This window comes from Protopterus annectens, chromosome 6.part0, assembly GCF_019279795.1.
Source record: "Protopterus annectens isolate FY-2018-M chromosome 6.part0, PAN1.0, whole genome shotgun sequence".
Classification (NCBI taxonomy): domain Eukaryota; kingdom Metazoa; phylum Chordata; order Ceratodontiformes; family Protopteridae; genus Protopterus; species Protopterus annectens.
Window position 1 is genome coordinate 1423215288 of NC_056737.1, and position 6264 is coordinate 1423221551.

Genomic DNA, 6264 nt, shown 5'->3' on the forward strand with positions numbered 1-6264 from the left:
TTTATAGTTAAATATCAGTAACGTGCTATCCTGACCAGCAATTGGTGTTCCAAAGTAGTTAATTACATGTACATCAGCTGTGCAGCTACTCCATTAGCCACTACCATGGCGACAGTGGTGTATAATTGAGTACTCCACTTGGGCATTGTCCCTTTGCCTTACTTTTGAGGAAGATGGCCTGGATGTGTTGTTTGTGATGCATTGCAACAGCTATATGGAGACAGACAGAGATATATTAGCTTCATGACTCTTTTGGATTGTGTGTAATGGCTAGAAGATGTTGTTCTACATGTTAGTACAGCTGTTATATTTTAGAACATTGCTACTTATGCAGTGTCTGGTTGTACCTGATACTTCTGCAGATGATTCAGTCTGGCAAGGATGTTTGGGCAGCTCAAAGCTGTATGGCTATGCATGAAATGTTAGTGGTTTACAGTGTGCTCACCAGACAAGTTTGGTTTGGTGTACATGTGTATCATACTGTGCTGTTAATCAGTAATTGGTAACACTTCTTGGTGTACACACAACCCTTTGAAATGGGATTAGTGCAAACAGACCCTGTAACATCAGCAGCTGTTCCATTGTATAACAGCAACTATTTCACATAGGGCCATCTTAGTGTGTCTCTGACAAGGTATGCTAAGGCTTCTGCAGATGTCATACAGTGAGTGAATGATTTGTGATGTTATTACAGTTTGTATTGTAATTGGTGTGGGTGTGGGGGAGATGTTGGTGGGTGTACATAGCAGATGCAGGTGTGTAGGAGCTGCTTTTATACATAATCAATATGTGTGTGAGGGTTCCTTCCCTATTTGAACACCTATCCTTTACTGGACTAATACTATGGTAATTGCAGACTGATTCATTAAGGCACTGTTAATTGGTTCCTGTATAGCATGCAGGTGATGTTAGTCCTCGAATCCTTTTGGCAATACATCAGAATGTAATAAAGTGTTGCTACATGAAAGCTGTCTGTGTATTTCTATCGTAGGTATTTGCAGTCATTGGAGTTGTGTTGGTGACTGACCCTCTTTGGCTAGGGTTGCCACCTTTTGAAATGGCCATAGTGGGACATTTTCGGGAAACACATCAGATTTTACAGGCCAACACAAACCCACAGTCAGTACAAAGGATAGAACTTTCCTTTTTTGCCTAAATATAAGCTTATTCTTGTAGCAGTTTAGTTGTTTATCCTGTTTCTTGTAACATGTAGGTATTTTAGATACAGAAATAACTATTTTAAGCAACTATTACATTACATATGGGACATAATTATTTCCTACAATCTCAGGACATTTGCCATTAATACTTTTGGTCAGGACACAACCACCCAAAGAGGCACTGTCCCTCGCAAAGTGGGACAGGTGGTAACCTTATCTTTGGCTCATATCCAAAGCACATATTTGTAATAGTGTATAGGCATATACTCTCCATATCCTTTGTTCATAAAGTTTGGTCGTGGTGGAATGTGTGATTGCTATGGTCCATGTTATACTCATATATGAACACTTCAACCATTGTATAAGGGATACCTAGGGAATCTCGAATGCACACAATTCTGACGCCCACAGTACCGGGCCCAGACTCCTATACCCCACATTACCAAACACTCAAACTCGCGACAGTCAAACTCGCGAAAGTAACACAAACACAGAATACACACACGCACACACAAACACACTGCTAACCACCACATCCAAAAAAACATCCTACACTACGTATGAGCAGGTGGGCAAGCCCTCTCTACAACCCCCATGTGGGCGGCTGTGCCCCCCACACCCCCCTACTTTAATATTCTACCTCTGAGATCGCACAAACAGACGCACAAAGCAAACCCACACCCACACATTACAGTCCCCCAGGAACACACACCACACTCAGAAAACGCACTTACACACACTACAGCCCTCAGAAACGCACTTACGCACAGTAACCTACCTGAACCACAACACCAAAAGCACTAACTAAATGTCCCTTAACATCGGGATTTTAAAATTCACGCTTCTGGTGTTTCAGTACTGTGGTATTTCAGTCTTTAAGCCTTGTGATTACGTTGGTAAGTCAAGCATTCGGTATTTTGTAGGTATCCCATTTATACGTACCTCCATGGTTGTGTAGATGTTGTTAACCTATCTATCTCTATATATATATATATATATATATATATATATATATATATATATATATATATATATATATATATATATATATATATATATATATATATATATATATATATATATGCATATCCCTATATATTGACATATAACCCTCTCTCTCTCTCTATAAATATATATATATATATATATATATATGTATATATATATATATATATATATATATATATATTTATATTTATATATATATATATATATATATATATATATATATATATAGCATACACCTTTCATTGGGTACATGGTGGTTTGTCCTACTTCCACACATTCCTCCCTTTTGTGTTTTAACCTGTCAGAATACACAACCACCATTGGTACATCACAGATAACTTAGTGGTAGGTTATTGTGAAAATTGAGTACATGGTTCCATGTTCTAATCCTGGCAGTGGTCATTTTTCCTCTCAGAGCAGGCACTGGTAGTGCAAGGGTGATTAACGCATGTTTCAGCAGTTGTGTGTTTCAAATGTTTATTATTCTGTGGAATACTACCTATATATGCAAGTTGTGGTTAAGGTATACTATGTAGCATGTAAATCATCTCTGACTTTATTTGGATTTGAACCAGGACTGCAAAGATACTATGCAAATGCTGTAGCCATTACACTATTGACATTAATGTTCCTTCTGCCTATTTTCTATGTCCATGAATCCTATGTGTAAGCTTGGCTACACAACAGGTGGAGCCACCAATTCCCAGTGAGCTTCTCAAAATACTGACATAACACATGAATTGAGAGGCAATACATTAAAATCTTAACTACATTTGGCATAGCCCCTCACTGACACACTTCAGGGGAAACCTTGATGTGTGACTGGCCAACAGTATATACGCCCCTGGGATCATGTGCCCCAGTGACATACAGCCAGGGTGTGGGAGGGCCACTCAAGGGTTATAGCTGCAAGACCTGTTGGGGAAACTGAATGCTGTTGGGTTGTCATGTTAACATGCCCTTTTGAGATCACTATGTGCCCCTATCACCCTACAGCACCCCAGTCTTCAACAGCTTCCAGCAACTCTGCCTGGAATTATTTCATTTGCTATGCTTGACAGAGGCTCAGTTACTTCATCAGTGGTGCAGGTAAAGCCACCACACTATAGCTATTCTTCTAAATGCCCTTGGGCAAATAGCCTTCTACTTATCTGTGAACCTCTAAAGTGCAGGCCATCTCCAACATCATATGTGACTATACAGAGGTTTCTAATCACAATATACAGTGTAAAATCACCATGTAGTCAGACAACAGTTTAGTACAGCAATAGCATAGTGACTACTGATACATAATCACTCCAAAATCCTATCTTGGAAGCTAGTGGACATGTATAGGTTTCAGGCTTTGTATTGCTTACCAGTAGGTTACCTACAGGAAAGATGGGACACAAGCACAGATGGGAAACTTGCCTGCAACAATGCCATACCAGCTTGCATGTGTCAGCCTAACTCTTCGGTGCCATATTTAGGCAGGTCTGAAAGGTGAATCTCACCTCCATGAACTGCACAATAGCGGAATCAATGAGGGTTAGGCTACTCAACACCTGGGGTAGTACTCACAACATGCATGCACTCACAGAACCCTTCAGTTTGGACAACATCTACATCTGTTCTATGACTGGGACCTGTATAAGGCTCCTGTGAGCACACCGGCACTATGAGACTACAACCCATAATACATATTTCAGCCACTGAACATGGACTGGCACAGACATGGAGGGGGTGTATCCATATTCATCAGGGATGCCTACACCTCCAAGTTAGTGGGGCAGCATGATACCTCTGTGATCATCCATGTGCAGCTAACATCAGCCACAACTGCAATGCAAATTGTGAGCTGCTACAGATTACCCTCCATGACTCAGAAGCACCACTACAACTATCTGCAAACAGTGGTAAACATGACAGTCCTACCAGACACTGGGTGGTGTCTTGATGTGTATGTGCATGCAGTCTATTGCACCCAGTACCTCTGGGTAGTCTGCCACATGGTGGAAAAGACGCATATTGCTGGCCAGCTCCTCATGCATTCAGGGGAAATATATGTGCTCATTGGCATGTGGTAACATGGCATCCAGGAACTGGTGGAGTAACCTGGATGCTGATGCCTGTGAGATCCCCATGGTATCCCCAGTTGGCCTTTGAAAGGTACCTGTGGCTAGTATTCTCAAGTTTACACATACCTTCATGTCCACTGGGATGGGTTCCCCTCTGTTATTTCTGGCTCTGAGGCATGGCCAGCACAGCTCAACAAGTTGCTGTATGGTGTCCCTGTCCACCCTGTAATGCTCTACTATCTCCAGATCATGTAGTCCCTGGCAGGTTACCCTGGGTTAGAACACTCTCCTCCTCCGGTTCCTGAGATGGTTCTCAACATCATCCTCAACACCACCATCAATCTCCGACACATTCTGGTGAATCAAAGCTATGGCAGCCCCTAACATGTACATATTAAAAGTTCCCTGTCTGTATACACCAATGGTGCAGAGTGGCTGGGAATATACAAGTGTGTGTGAGGTGCCTTCACACTTTATACTATTATGCAATGGATGCTGCTGGTGTATTTGGGTGTGTATGTGCAATTCCAGCTGCAGGGTATCTTAATTATGGGTTTTACAGCAGGTACTGCTATTGTGGGGCCTTTGGTGTTAAATTACGCTTGGCTGCCATGACTCATCTATTGCTCTTTCCTTCACTTTTCAACCAGATTCCCCTCCCATTGTCAGGCATGCATCCAGCTGCCGGCTTTCTTGTTTTGTACTTTCCCAACCCAGGATTATGTAGCAAAATGTGTTATGTAGCTGATCTACTGCAAGTTTGTTTTGTTCTGCTGTGACAGTTCTCTTTTCTTTGCAGTACAGCACCTCCCCTTTCCTGTTCTGCAGGTAGCTGCTAGCAGCCTTGTTAGCTGTTGTCAATGGCCCACTGTGAGTTCCTAGGTGTTAATTACTCATTTGTACTCCAATTACCATGCTGCAGCATTTCCTTATTGTCTTCCTGTATCCTTCCTGTTTCAGCTGTGGTGCATGCCGCGCACAGCCGTTTACCAGGTTTTGAGCACGTTTTCATCCACGTTCACTTGTACTTTCGGTTACCTTGTGTGTTCTCAGCTAAGCAAAGCTATGGCTACTTCCACACCACTATCCTGCAGCTTTGCTTAGCAACAGGCAACCCTGATTAGTAATGCTCCAATATGCTTACAGTTAAGGTGGCGCACCCCTCTCTTGATGTCATCTTTATCTCCAGGCCACACCTCGGTGTTGTACCTCTACACTGTGAGATACATCCTTATGCCAGCCGGGATTTTGCGATTCAGTATTACTTGTCTCATTTAGATGTCATTGACTAATAATTCCTAGTTACCACACAGAACACTGTCACAGACCTTTAGCAACCCTTGCCCCATCTTTGTGGTGCAGCATGTGTGCCATTGACATCTCCTACTTCTTCTTCTTCTTTCGGCTTTTCCTGGTTAGGGGTCACCACAGCAGATCACCTGTCCGCTCATGATTGGCAGTGGAGTTTTACAGTGTCAAGTTGCCAGCCCGGTGCCCAACCTTCCACAGAAGGCACACACGCACTCATACCTAGGACCACTTTAGAGTGTCCAATCCACCTGGAGCATGTCTTTGGGATGTGGGAGGAAACCGGAGAACCCGGAGGAAACCCACGCGACCACAGGGAGGACATGCAGACTCTATTATGGGGAATTCAAGAAATGTGTTACATTGCTGTTTTATTACATATAAATATATTTTCATTGTGATCCTGTTTGTGCACCAATGCACTGCAATTTTACTTTGCGTTAGTGTGGCCATTACATTAAATGTTCTTTTTTATGTGTTGTGCGTGTTTTTTTATGTCAATGGCTATATATTTAGCCAATGGCATGTATTAACAGTATAATACATGAGTTTGGTCCGCTGTCATAGCTCCGATTTTATGACTGAAAAAATGTAAACCACTTTTTTGGTTTACATTTCTGCATGGTTATGCTACACCTGCACCACTTCATGAATCTCTATATACCTTAATTTGCATGCTACACTGCTGCGCATGGGGTAATTAGCATACATGCACCAGGAGCTGCGCAGCT